Consider the following 14727-nt stretch of genomic DNA (forward strand, 5'->3'; position numbering starts at 1 on the left):
TAGAGGAGGCCTTGGTGGTTACCCAACTGGTACAGGCACATCTCTTCAGGAATTTCGGGATTCGGTTCGGGACCTCGACTCAACTTCGGGATTGGGATTTTATTTGATTTCGAGAATTTATTCGATTTTGGGGGAAATGGTCCGGTCAAAATGGGGTGTCTACAGCAGTTATCGTGCATTCCAAACATTTGGACTCCCGTGCGGACATGCCATGGCAGCCATTGGCATAACAGAATTCGATGCGTACGATTACTGCGAGAAATGATATCATGTAGAGAGATATCGGGAAACGTACGTTGAGGTTTTGCACCCGACACTAGACAGGACCCAATGGGAATTAAATCCATAATCCTTGATGACAATATTACCGCCGATTGCAAAGTGACCACCAGGAAGGCCGCGTACGAGAAAAACGGATCGCGAATTGAAAGGTGGATTACATTACAAATGCACCCGATGTCGACAACTTGGCCACAGTAGAAGAATTTGCAAAGAACCATCCGTGGTAAGACAACAAGTTGACCAAACTGCTATTGGGCCTTCTGCACCCATACTCAGTAGGTCAGGCGTACCTTACCAAGCTCCCTTCTTCGTGTAAGGGTGTAATTGAATTTTTTGAATGTACTCAGATATTGTGATGACTTCGTTTTGTTATTTTGTAAAGAATAGTTGTCATTGGAACATAAAACTCAGTAGGTCGGGCTTACCTTGCCAAGCTCAATTTAGTTGTTGCTCTCTTGCATGTACACCCTTAAAAGGGACTTCTCAACAGTAGGAATTGGGTTACCAGCACACACAATTGGATTATCAACCCATTATGTAGGTTGATAAAGCTACTGGATGTTGGAATTCATGTTATCAACTCCTTCAAAATAGGTCATCAACCAATCGGAAGTGAGGTTACCAACACACAGAATGGGATCATCAACCCATTCCCTTGGTTGACAAAGCTACGGGATGTTGGAATTCAGGTTATCAACTCCCTCAAAATAGGTTATCAACCATTCGAAAATGGGGTTTCCAGTATACAAAATGGGATCATCAACCCATTCACTAGGTTGATAAAGCTACTGGAATTCAAAATCCAGGTTATCTACTCCTTGAAAACGGGATTACCATATTCGGAAATGGGTTACCAACGCACAAGTTGGATTACCAACTCATACCTAGGTTGATAAAGTCACTGGAATTCACAATTCGGGTTATCGACGCCCTCAAAATTGGGTTACCAACATTCGGTAGTGGGTTACCGACACACAAATTGGATCATCAACCCAATCCCTGTGTTGATAAAAGTACTAGAATTTACAAACCGGGTTATCGACTCCTAATTTTTTGGGTTAACAACCCATTCAGTGGGTATTAAAGCTACTGGAATGAGTGATTCTGGGTTATCGGCTACCTCAAAATGAGGTTACCAAAATTCGAAAGTGGGTCACCCACTAATAAAATGGGTTATCAACCAATTTCCAGTGTTGATAAAGCTACTGGAATTTGGCAACCGTCTTATCAACCTCCCACCTTATGGGGTGGCTGACAATGCAAAGTGGGTTATCAACCTAAAAATTGGGTTACCAACAAATTACCTGCGTAGATATAGTTACTGGAATTGGAAATTAGGCTTACCAACCTTCCAATTTTTGAGGTGATTGACATTGTAAAGTGGATTATCAACCTAATAAATTGGTCACCAACCATTTTATTAGGTAGATAAAGTGGGTTATCAACCCAAAAAATGGGCCACCAACCACATAAATTTACAAGTTCCTGAGTCAGTCACAAACAAGTTCCCCTGTTAAACTTGAAACACAAACACAAACACAGTTGTCTAAAACCTGTTTAAATTTACAAGTTCTCCACCCATTCAGGAACAAGTTCCTCTATTCAAATTGAAACACAAACACAAACAGACACCATAAAACCTGTTTAAATTTACAAGTTTTCCAACATGCACAAACAAGTTCCCCTGTTCAAATTGAAACACAAACACAAACAGACACCATAAAACCTGTTTAAATTTATAAGTTTTCCAACATTCACAAACAAGTTCCCCTGTTCAAATCGAAACACAAACTCAAACACACTTTCATAAACCTGTTTAAATTTACAAGTTCTCCACCCATTCAGAAACAAGTTCCTCTGTTCAAATTGAAACACAAACACAAACGTACACCATAAAACCAGTTTAAAATTTACGAGTTCCCCAGCCATTCACAAACAAGTTCCCCTGCCATTCGCAAACAAGTTGCCTCATTCACAAATAAGTTCTCCTGCTATTTAAAAAACTGCATACAAGTTCCCCTCCCATAGTTTCTACCAATCTCCATGAAAATACACAGTTTTTTATCATGATCATCAAAACCTGTAACTTAAAATGAACATTAAAAGGTTTCCCTATCACACTCTTCATAACACTGAATGGGGGGTTCAAACAAAACACTCTACATGGGGGTTATCATAGCTACCTAGAGGGGCTTCTCAACACTACAAATATGTGGCTTATCAACTACTTAGATGGGGTTTTCAACACTGGAAATGGGGGATTATCAACCTCAACAGGGGGTTCTCAACACTGGAAATGGGGGGATTATGAACTACATAGAGGGGGTTCTCAACACTGGAAATGGGGGGATTATGAACTACATAGAGGGGGTTCTTAACACTGGAAAAGGGAGATAATCAATTTCAAAGGCGGTTGTCAACAGTGAAAAGGGGGTTTTCAACAATGAAAGTGGGGGATTATCAATCTCAAAAGGGGGTTCTCAACACTGAAAATGGGAGATTATCAAAAGGGGGTTCTCCACAGTGAAAATGAAACAGTAGATGTCGACAGTTTCTCATCAAAGCCAACTTACTAGAGAAAAAATAAAAAATGAAACCCTATATGTGTATAGGCTTCCCAATAGTGAAAATAAAACCCTAAACCACAAAGGTAACTTAATAGAAGGAAAATAAAAGTTAAAAAAAAAATGAAACATGATACCCTGCCATACCTGAGACGATGGGGAAGACGCCAAAAAAAAATGAAGCCCTCGTTGGAGTACGTTCCACTACGAAGAAGGGAGGTTCGGATTAGCGTAAGAAACCGCCCCACGCCGGAGAAAATGGTTTGATCTTCACGCCGGCCACCACCTCACACCGGAGAAGATGGGTTGCAGGTGGTTAAAAAAGAAAAAGGAGAGAGAAAAAGTGAAAAAAGCTTCAAAACAGTTAAAAACGAAGAGAAGTTAAAACGATGGGTTTTTTCTTCTCGAGGGGTATTTAGTAAAAGGCCATGTACGCAAAAGGTGTTTTGACCTCCATTCACAAGCTTTTAAAAGGGTGTCACCCATCCACTATTTTGTCATTTTTGTGTCACCAATTGAGAATTTTCCCATATTTTTTTGACTTTCCAACATAGGAATATGGGTTGAGATTTTGCTTCAAGACAAAATAGCATGATTATGCATATATTAGAAACCATATAAAATCTCATATATATAGGGAATGTATTTTAGCAAATACAAGTGGGTCCCACATAATTGCATATATATAAATTACATGCAACTAGAAAATACTATTTTCAAAGAAAATACGTGGGAAAGGTGGAGAATTTGGCAACTCTTTGTTTCCTTCTTTGGTGGGTCCCACTTATACTATATAATATATATTGCAAGCCAAAAACCCAAAACCAAAGACGTGGGTTGCTTTCCCAATCCAATAGAGAGCCACACGTGGGCCCCACATGTCTATATAAAGAGAGAGAGAAAAACAAATGAAGGTATGCATGTTCACTGGATGTGAATAGTAAAATGTTAAAATCGAGAAATCGTTTCTTTCTTTCTCTGCAAAGTTTCCATAACAGCCCCTTGAGATGTAACAACACCTAAATGGGTCCCACTTATATGCATACCAAGTTAGAAACAATGACTCACTTGGGTTACTTTTCATATGTACCTGGAAATAAGTAATTCCTATTTTCTACAAGAGAAGGTCGGTTGGAATTTTTTTGTAGTTGGCCTACTACAATTGACCGAATGCTAAAAAAATATATGTGGGGATCACATCATAGTTTGACACATGAAAGAAATCTCCAAGTAGGCCCCACTTTCTATAGCTTTACGTGCATGGTTATGCACACTTTTCTCCAAGCAAGGAAACAGTACCTTGTATTATGTTTTTATCCATAATAATGCCCATAATGGCTGGAGTTAGTGCAATTTTAACATGAGAAAGTTGCCACCTTGGTGTAATCCCAACCATCCATTCAAATGAAAATTTTGATAAAATCATTGGTGAGCAGAACCACTTTATGAGACCCACTTAATCAAAACCCTTCACTTGATTGTGTCACATAAGTTGCATCCCAATATATCATTTCCATTGATGGGGCCTGCAATACAACTTTCATGGGCTGATCTAAACCGTTCAAAAAGCGGGCCACGATTCAACCAATTGGCCGTGTCATTTAACTCAATTCCAATGGACGATTAGAACTGTCCATTTAGTGGGCCTCAACAACCCCCTAGATCATTCCATGAGTTGATCCACACCATCCAATCGAAGGGCTGCAATACAAATTTCGGCTAGGATTTTCCAAGCTTGCATCAATTTCATTGAAATTTCATCTTCTTAGCATATTTTCCTCGGAATTCCCAATATAACCCTGAAACACCAAAAACAAAGAAAATACCTCAGTATAACCGCTCTAAACATTATATATGCATGCTTTTCCTATCTATAATTCACACTCATCACTTTCCTTACAAGCATAAACCATAATGCCCAAGGGGCGTGTTGGCTTGGGGGTGGATCCTATGTTCAACGACTTGCCTCCAGTTCCAAATAGTTTTTCGCCTCCTCAGAAATAGGAACAAAAGGAAGCCTGTCTCCAACAGAACTTACCTGAGGGATTTCCAAACGCTGCTCAATAATATCATTTGCACCACTTGGGTGTAGCACTGACTTCTCTATACTATTGAAAATGGCCTCAATCCATGCTTTGGTGGGTGGCTTTTGATCAACTACAACAGAGCCCGAACCTCTAGCCCTATTATTGACTCATTCTAAATTTCCTACATGAGCAGAAACATTAGGTTTCACATGAAGGTTCTAGATGTTAGCTGAAAAGAAAAACATATATATATTCACTACACTGTAACTTACCTCTTCCAGTGTGGTAATTACGATCCTATTTTTAGGATCCACTCTTATTTTATTTTTTTGAAATGGCAATAATAATATATAGCAAATTTAGGAGGCCGAGATGGACCACCCATATCTACAATAGGAAGCAAGAAATACACAGGAACGAAGAAAAAACAAAATACAGAGAAAACCCTTATCAGGGAGGAAGGTGGTCGAACCACAGAATAGAACCACCGGAGACACCACGCTTAGCTAGCGCATCCGCTTTTTCATTTGCTGATCTTCTAACATGTTGAAAGCCGATAGCGGACCCCGCAGTTAAGTCCTCAATCTCATCAAAAATGGAAAGAAATCTCCACGGAGGAGCCACATCACCTTTCAGCCAACGAATCACATTTAGCGAATCACCCTCAACAATGGTCTGATCCATCAACCTTCTATCAATATTCAAAATGCCACAATGTGCCGCCCTTACTTCCGCATCTGAGGAATCAGACACACCAATAGAGCCGTAGTATGCCCACATAACATCCCCCTTATCATTGTGACAAACCCCTCCCACTCCTGCCGGACCCGGATTGCCGGAACTTGCACCATCGAAATTAACCTTATACATGTTTTGAGCAGGGGGCTTCCACCTATGCAAAATAAGATCTCTGCGCTCAACACTAAAGCACACCTCCCGCCAACCTTCCCAAAGATCAAAAGCCGATACAAACCGAAAGGATGGGAGGCATCTCACCCAAGATATAACCAAGGTGATGATCTTCAAGTAAATCCAATGAGGATTCATGGCTTTCCCCTCAAAGACTCTAGAGTTCCTCTCCTTCCATATAGACCACCACGTAGCAAGTAAACAAAAATTCCACAAGGTTTTTCCTTTTTCCTTCCAAGGAACCCCTCCCCATTGGTGCAATAGCGACGGAATAGATTTTGGAAAAACCCAACAAATCCCAAATCGCATGAAGATGAAATGCCATATGAGCCTAGTGAACGAACAATGCATAAACAAGTGATCCACAGATTCCCCATCATGCAGACATAGTGGGCAATGATCAATAAGCCACATACCACGGTTTCTCAGAAAATTGATAGTTTGTATTCTATCACGACAAACCGCCCAACCAAAGATACAAACTCTAGGTGGGCAATTAAATTTCCATACCTTTGCCGAACATGAAGGGTTAGAAATGGGCATAATACTTTTATAGAAAGATTTAACTGAGAAAGTCCCAGAAGGTTCCTCAATCCAAAGCCTTTTATCCTCCCCATTCCTTTTAATGTAACAACCCGCAAGAAGGGCCCGCAGGCTAGAGACCAATTCCACCTCCCACTCAAAAAATGATCTTCTAAACCCAGGGTTCCACACAAGAACACCCTCATTCCACTCAAAGCAATCGCTAACAAAGGCCTCCCTATTTGAAGCCATATTGAATAATCTCGGAAATCGACACTTAAAGGACACATCCCCACACCACACATCCTGCCAGAAAGATATTCTATCACCCCTATACACTCTAAATCTAACCTTTAACTTGAAAAGAGAAGAGATTTTTAGAATGTCTCTCCAAACCGACAACCCTTTTTTTTCAAACAAGTCCAAGGATTCCCATCTCCCCATATCACATCCATACTTACTTCTAATGACCTTGACCCACCAACGATCATGCTCATCCCCAAATCTCCATAACCATTTACCCAAGAGCGCATGATTAAAATCTCTAATTCTCCTGATACCCAAACCACCCAACTTGATGGGTATACAAACCTCCTCCCATTTGACCAAAGCAATTCCTCTCTTATCCTCATTCCCACCCCACAAAAATCTCCTCTGAATCTGTTCAATCCTGAGGGAGACACTAACAGGGCATTTAAATAAAGACATGAAGTATATAGGTATATTGGACAATACTGCCTTAACCAGCACAAGCCTACCACCACGAGAAACAAGATTCCTTTTCCATGAACCTAATCTTCTCTCGATCCTCTCAACTATAGGAACCCACATGTCTTTATTCGGTCTACCAACCCCTAAAGGAAGGCCCAAATATGAGGAAGGCAATGTGTCCAGCTGACATCCCAGAATCACAGCAATTTCCAGAGCCCTCTCCTCAGGAATATTCAAAGCAAAAATTTTAGACTTGTGGAAATTAGATTTTTGGCCTGAAATAAGCTCATAGCATCTCAAAATGGCTTTTAAGTTTCTCACTTGCCCAATCTCCGGCTCACAAAATAATAATGTATCATCAGCAAATTGCAAGTGGGAGACCTCCACCTCCTCCAAGCCGATCCTGAATCCTCTAAAAAGATCAAGACCGCTTCCCTTCGCCAGTAACCTACTAAGGGTTTCCGCCACAATGATAAACAAGAAAGGGGATAAAGGATCCCCTTGTCTAAGCCCTCTAGACGACTTGAAGAAACCCTTTGGAGATCCATTAATGAGAATAGAAAACCAAGCAGATGACACACAATTCTTCATCCACGAACGCCATAGACATCCGAATCCCATACGCTGAAGAGAGTAATCCATACATCCCCAATCCACTCTATCATAAGCTTTCTCCATGTCCAACTTACACAAGATGCCTTGCTTACGAAGTTTGCGATATGAGTCAATAGCCTCATTTGCAATCAAGGAGCAATCTAAAATTTGTCTTTTTTCTACGAAAGCACATTGATAATCCGATATGATTGATGGAAGTACCCTTTTTAAGCGATCCGCTAAAACTTTAGCCAAAACCTTATAAAGGCATCCCACAAGACTGATAGGCCTAAACTCTGATATCCTGCTAGCACCTTCCACCTTAGGAATTAGAGTAATGAAAGTAGCCCCCGAACCTCTATCCAACTCCATTCCTTGATGGAACTCATGAAAAAATACCACTAGGTCACCCTTGACATATTCCCAACAAGATTGGAAAAATGCCAAACAAAAGCCATCCGGCCCGGGAGCCTTATCTCTACTCAAAGAGAAAACAGCCCTCTCAATCTCGTCGACCTCAAACGGATCCTCCAATTTCCTACTCTGATCACATTCTAAATGATTAAAATCCACCCCCTCCGGAATAGGCTTCAATATACCATCTGATGTATATAAGGCATTATAAAAGCTCAATATAGCACTCGAAATATCTTCCTTTCCGGAAACCACCGCCCCGTCCACCATCAATGAGACAATCCTATTACCCCTTCTTCTAGCACTAGCCATAGCATGAAAGTAAGCTGTATTTTTATCACCTTCCTTCAGCCACTTGACCCTCGACTTTTGCCTCCAGGATATCTCTTCATGTAGAAGAATACTTTTATGTTCTTCACGAAGACGCCCCAATTCCTCCCTAGAAACAATGTTCCCCAATCCCTCTTCCTCTAAATCTCCTAGTTCTACAATCCTACTTTCCAACCAATTCTTTCTGCAAGAGTCAGACCCTCTTTTCTCCTTAATCCATTCCTTCAACATCTTCTTAACAAATCTCAATTTTCTCCCTATTCTAACGTCTGCAGGCCCCTCAAAATTTTCAGAGGCCCACCATTTTCCCATCCTTTCTTCCATATTCGGATCCTGGAGCCATGCAATCTCAAATCGAAAAGGTGGGGGCCCCCAAGATTCTAACCTCGGATCCAGAAGAATAGGACAGTGATCTGAAACCGAATGAACCAGGGATTTTTGTATCACCTCAGGAGTCAAGCACATCCACAGTGGACATACAAGGAAGCGATCAATCCTACTATGACTCTCCCCTCTATTCCACGTGAAACGAGCCCCAGATAATGGAAGATCGATTAACTCATGCTTAGAAATGAAATCAGCGAACAAGACCATATTTCTATTAGACCTCGTGCAATCCACCCTTTCACACGCAAATCTAATTTCATTAAAGTCTCCACCTAAACACCAAGGATGGGACCATCGCGCCCTAATCCCATCTAACTCCCCCCATAACAACCTTTTCTCCACCCTTTGAGAAGGCCCATAGATCCCAGAGAAAACAACCCTCACCGTGTCTTCCACCCTTTCCAGAACAACAGACAAGGAGAACCTACCCTTCCATTCCTCGACCACATTCCAATAAGACTCCTCCCAAGCAACCAAAATCCCCCCAGAAAGGCCAATTGAACCCACAAAAGAGAAGCTCCACTGACCTGTGAGACCAATACTCTGAACAGTAACCTTATCAATAACCTCTAATTTGGTTTCTTGTAGACATACAAGACTCGGTTTACATCTTTTAACCATTTCCTTCACTTGAGCTCTCTTCGCCAAAGAACCCAATCCATTTACATTCCATGATAACGTCTTCATAAGGAAACAATTTTCACGTACTTTCTCCCCTTTCTCCCTGACTTGACACTCCTCAATGGAGAACTCTTCTCACCTCCCTCACTCTTCTTACCTCCCTCACTCTTCTTATCCCCATAATTAACACCCGATTTCAATCTAGCCAACTCTCGGAGTGACTTCTTCGAAGAATCACCCCTGTGAGACTCGTTAACCTCTCCCCCAACCATATCCCTTAATTCAATCGACCGAATCATACCACGAAACTCCGGTAATGGTCCGAGGTATCTTAACCCCACCTTCCCACTAACATCTATCACCTTATCCACTGCCCTCTCCAGTAGCTCCATGTTACCCTCAGACCCCTCAACCCCCTCTATCTCCTCGGGACTATTGGAATTTTCCCGGCCCAACAAAGCCCTCTTATCAAGATGCGCATAACAAGAAGGAATAGGAGAGGATAGCAAGCAATGGTTTGGGACATCCATACCCAAAGACTCACTGATTTCGTCCTCTACATAGAAACCCATTTTTGTGCCCTGCATATTTGGATAAGGAAAAGACACCTCATTGCCACGAAATGAAAACAAAGAGTTGATACCTTTGGGGGAGTTGAAGCCAAGACTACAACCATCGCATTCCAGTTGTGATTGATTGACTTGAAATATTTTCATTAACCCACCAATACCTGGTAAGATAGGATCTTCTACGGCACTTGTGGTGCTTTTCTCTCCCGCTCGGTCCAGGCTGAACTGTACAGAGTGCTCTGAGTTACCCAACCCATCATTAATTCTCCGGAAAACCAATTCTGAAGGGATAATCCTCCGAGAGTATTCCTCACACCCTCCCCTCAAAGCAATGTTAGAATCTTCCCTACGACTCACCGATGTTCGCCTTAATTCAGCGTCACTTGAAGAGACACTATCCACTGCTCTTGAATCAGCCCTCCATTCTTCCAGGCTAATTTCATTGCCAGCAACACCATGCAAATCTGCCCCAAAGTTTATGCTCCCTTGATCTGGTGACATGTCAATCAAGGGCGGGCCATCAGCAATGTTGCAAAATTTCCTAGTAATTGGCATTTGTCTTAAAGGTGTAACAGGCCCACAACCTCTCCCTGAGTTGTTCTCCACCAGTCCAATAATATTCTCCACCAGCAGGTTCAAATGTCTTCTAAGCCCATTAATATGTCCACTGATTTGATCATCTGGCAAGCCCACCATCCTAGCGTCAATCAAGTCAACCCCCCTACCTCTGTCAACACCAGACGTCTGACCTTCCAGAAACTCCAGCCCACTCCCTTCCACTCTTTCCTCACCACAAATTTGGGAAATTTGATTTGCAAATTCTGCGCTATCGTGCGCCCCCCTGCTATCGTGTGCCTCCCCGCTATCGTGCACCACCCTATTCCTTCCAGCCCAATCCATGCTAACCTGCTCCTCCTCCCCACTACCAGACTGTTTTTCCGAACATCCATCAGCCCCAAACCCATCCTCATCATCATCCGAGCTGAATTGAGTGGAATATGTCTTCCCCCCATCCACCTTTTTGCGCGCCGACTCCATTTCGCATTTCACCCACATTGTTGCTCCGTCGATGCCTACCGGAAAAGCCACCACGACTGGGCAGCCAGAGCTTGTGGCAATCCGAACTTTGGCCCACTGATATCCTCTAGCAGCTTTGCAGGAATCATCCATCTCAATTACCCTACCAATCCTCTTCCCGATGTTTCTGAAATTCTCCACACACCAAGCTTGAGGTGGAATTCCAGAAATGAACCACCACTCCACCCTTGTCAGATTCTCAAACTTCTTCGACCAAGAGCTCAATTCAACAAATGGCGAATTTCTAGCAGTAAACCAGGCTATCTTCGATTGCTCAAGAGCAGATTCTGCCTTTAAAACAATCATAACTTCCCTTTCATCTATTTTGTAAACTTTAACAGCCCCTTCTGCAACTTTCCTTTCAAACAACCAAGCTTCCAAAGCCTGAACATTGCCAGACCATCCTTCCCCGATTTTGCCCCACAAACTACGTTCTGTTCCTTTCAAAGAGACCAATGGAAGAACCGCTCCATTGTCCGGCTCGCCAAAGACAATATTCAAAGGAGTTTTCCTACTGCCAGACTCAGGCTTATCAATCCCTTCGATACTCCCACTACTTGATGCATTCAATGCGTTGGTCTTTGGTTTTGTCGGACTCGTATCGACATTGCAGTCATACGACGACCAGATCTTCCCGCATTGCCAACACTCAACCCTTCTCTTGAAATTGTAGAACCCGCACTTGCAGCACTGCCAGTCTCCCCTCAGCTGTTCCACTCTCTTCTTTCCTATTCTATCTATTCTCTTCTCCCTGCGATTCTTCTGCTTCGCCCAAGGAACCACCATTCTCTTCTCCCCCCTTTTTTCTTCCGCAGCACAATGGAGGGAATGGGTTTTATGGCCTAGAATAGAGGGAAACAATGAAGGTTGAAAAAGATGGTGGTAGGAGGTGGAACGGCTGAGAAGGGGAAGAAGGAAATCTGCAGAGGTGGCTGAGGGTGGAGGTAGGTGGTGAAATGGGTTTATAAAAGATCAAAAATGGGAGAGGTTAAAATGAAATGGGTTTTGTGGTGGTAAGGGTGGTTGATTTGGGTAGGGAGGTCGGATTTAATGGTGGCTGCAAAAAGGAGGGGAAGAAGAGGTAAGATGATGGTGATGATGAGGTGGCCGGTCGGTGGAGGTAGAGATGAAGATGAGGCGGTGGAGGTGGTCGTCGGTTCGAGGCGCAGAAATTGCAGTGGTGGTGGTGATCGGTGGTGGTGAAAAAAAGAAGTGGCGGTGGTAGTGATGGTGGCTCAAGGTGGGTGGGGATCAAGCTCTGCCACCAACAAGAAATTCATGAGGCAGGATGGCTCAAGATGGGTGTCCGATCCTCAGATCCACATCTTGTGCTCACCAAGATATGTAATTTCTTTTGATGTACCCACGGAAAACCCTAATACATCATTTTCCCCCTTTTGAGCTCTAAACCCTCTTCTCAAAGACAAGAATATTTTGGATGAGGGAGGAGGAAAACAGAGCGGTGGAGAGGCGGCGGAGCCGGAGATGAGGCGGACTAATGGAGGCCGCGGAGCCACGCAATCGGAGATGAGGCGGAGGGCCGGAAGTGTTATGAACCCGATCTATTTGCAGCGGTGGTCATCTCCCCCATTTCCCAAAAAAGCTGAGCGGTTTTCATTGTCTCACTGCTCTCTCTGTCTTCATTATTTTCTCCATCTCCTCTGAGTTAGGATCCACTCTTATGTACTCTATATATGTATACAACCTCTGTACACAAATCAATAGAGAACTCCAATTCAACATCTTCTCTTTATGGTATCAGGGCAATAACGCTCCTTTTTCCTTTGAGGACCACTCTTCTGTTCTCTTACGAGACTTTTTTTTTTTTTTTTTTTTCTGTTGTCGGTAGCCATTTTACCGGCATCACAACTATTCTATCCTCTATCCTGTGGATCTTTTGTTTTGTTCAAACAACCCTTTCATCCTTTAACATGGAAGGAAAAGGAGGAAACAGCAAGGTTGAGGATTCCAACAATCCATTGTTTCTGCATCATTCGGACAGCCCCGGTACGGTTCTTGTATCCCAACTGCTAACCGGTGACAACTATCCGACATGGAGTAGAGCCATGGTTATGGCTCTCAACGCAAAGAATAAAACTGGCTTCATTGATGGCTCCATAAAAAAGCCCACTAATTCAAAGGATCCTGATCGTGTGCAGTGGGCTCGCCGCAACAACATGGTCATATCTGGGATTCTTAATTCCTTATCTCAAGAATTGGCAAGCAGTGTTATTTACGCAGAAAGTGCACATGAGATCTGGTCCGATCTGAAAGAGCGTTTTTCTCAGGTAAATGCTCCTCGTATATTTCAAATTGAAAAAGATATTATTTCCTCAACACAAGATCAATTGTCTGTTGCTGCTTATTACACTCGAATCAAGGCATTGTAGGATGAACTTGCCAATTTACAACCCTTCCCTAGTTGTACTTGTTGTTCCTTAAAGGTATTAACTGATTACCAACAGCAACACAGATTAATTCAATTTTTGATGGGTCTAAATCAATCTTTTGCTGCTGTCCGTGGGCAAATACTTCTTATGGACCCACTTCCTTCTGTTAATCGTGCCTTTTCTGTCATTCTACAAGAGGAAAGACAACGCGATGTGGCAGCTGTAGGACAACAGAATATGGAGACTATTGCCTTAGCTGCTAAATATGCAGGAAATTCTAATGATCGAAATAATCGTGAGAATAACAAGAAGAATAGTAAGGGTTCTCGTCGCCCCACTTGCGATCATTGTGGACTGGAGGGTCATACGATTGATAAGTGTTATAAATTAATTGGGTATCCACCAGGACATCGATTTTACAAGCGCAACCCGCAACCAGTTGCAAATCAAACTATGCAGCAGAAAGGTAACAATGAAAAGGCTAATGTGGAGAATCTTCCAGCCGGGTTTCCATTTACATCGGATCAATGTCAACAGCTACTATCTCTCATCAACAAACCTCAGCCCATGGCACATCATGCAGGTAGCATCCAACCAACTGCTACTCTTTCAGGTATATCACTAAGCCTATCTACTTCTCATGTATCTTGGATAATAGATAGTGGTGCCACTGATCACATGGTTAGTTCTGTGTCCCTTCTTACCTCCATCACATCAACTGGTGCTACTTCTGTTAAACTTCCCGATGGGCGAAGTGCCCCTGTCACACATATTGGAACTGTTGCATTAACCTCTTCCTTTATCCTTCATGATGTTCTTTGTGTGCCATCCTTTCACTTTAATCTTATTTCTGTTAGTAAGCTCACTCTTACGTCTAACTTTCTTCGCCCTTTTCTTCTCAATCGTGTCTTATACAGGACCGTACCTCGCCTATATCATTTTTCAATCACATCTCCCTTGGCATGCACTTCTATTAGTTCCTCTTCTGATGTTTGGCATAGATGTTTAGGACATTTATCCAATAAATGTTTACATTCATTGTCTAAGTTTATTCCTGATATATGTATTTCAGATAGTCACCATTGCACTATTTGTCCACTTGCGAAGCAGCATCGTTTACCTTTTCCATTGAGTTCAATTTCCACAAATGCTCCTTTTGAATTAATTCATTGTGGTATTAGGGGTGGTTACAATACTGCATCGCTTTCTGGTGCTCGAAAATTTTTAACTATTGTTGATGATTTTAGTCGTGCTACATGGGTTTATCTCATCGCTCATAAATCAGAAACCCGTTTCCTTTTGCAATCTTTTATTAAACTTATTGAGAATC

Source organism: Tasmannia lanceolata, unplaced genomic scaffold (genome assembly GCF_043159265.1).
Source record: "Tasmannia lanceolata isolate RefF3 unplaced genomic scaffold, GAP_Taslan_0.1 ptg000006l, whole genome shotgun sequence".
Lineage (NCBI taxonomy): Eukaryota > Viridiplantae > Streptophyta > Magnoliopsida > Canellales > Winteraceae > Tasmannia > Tasmannia lanceolata.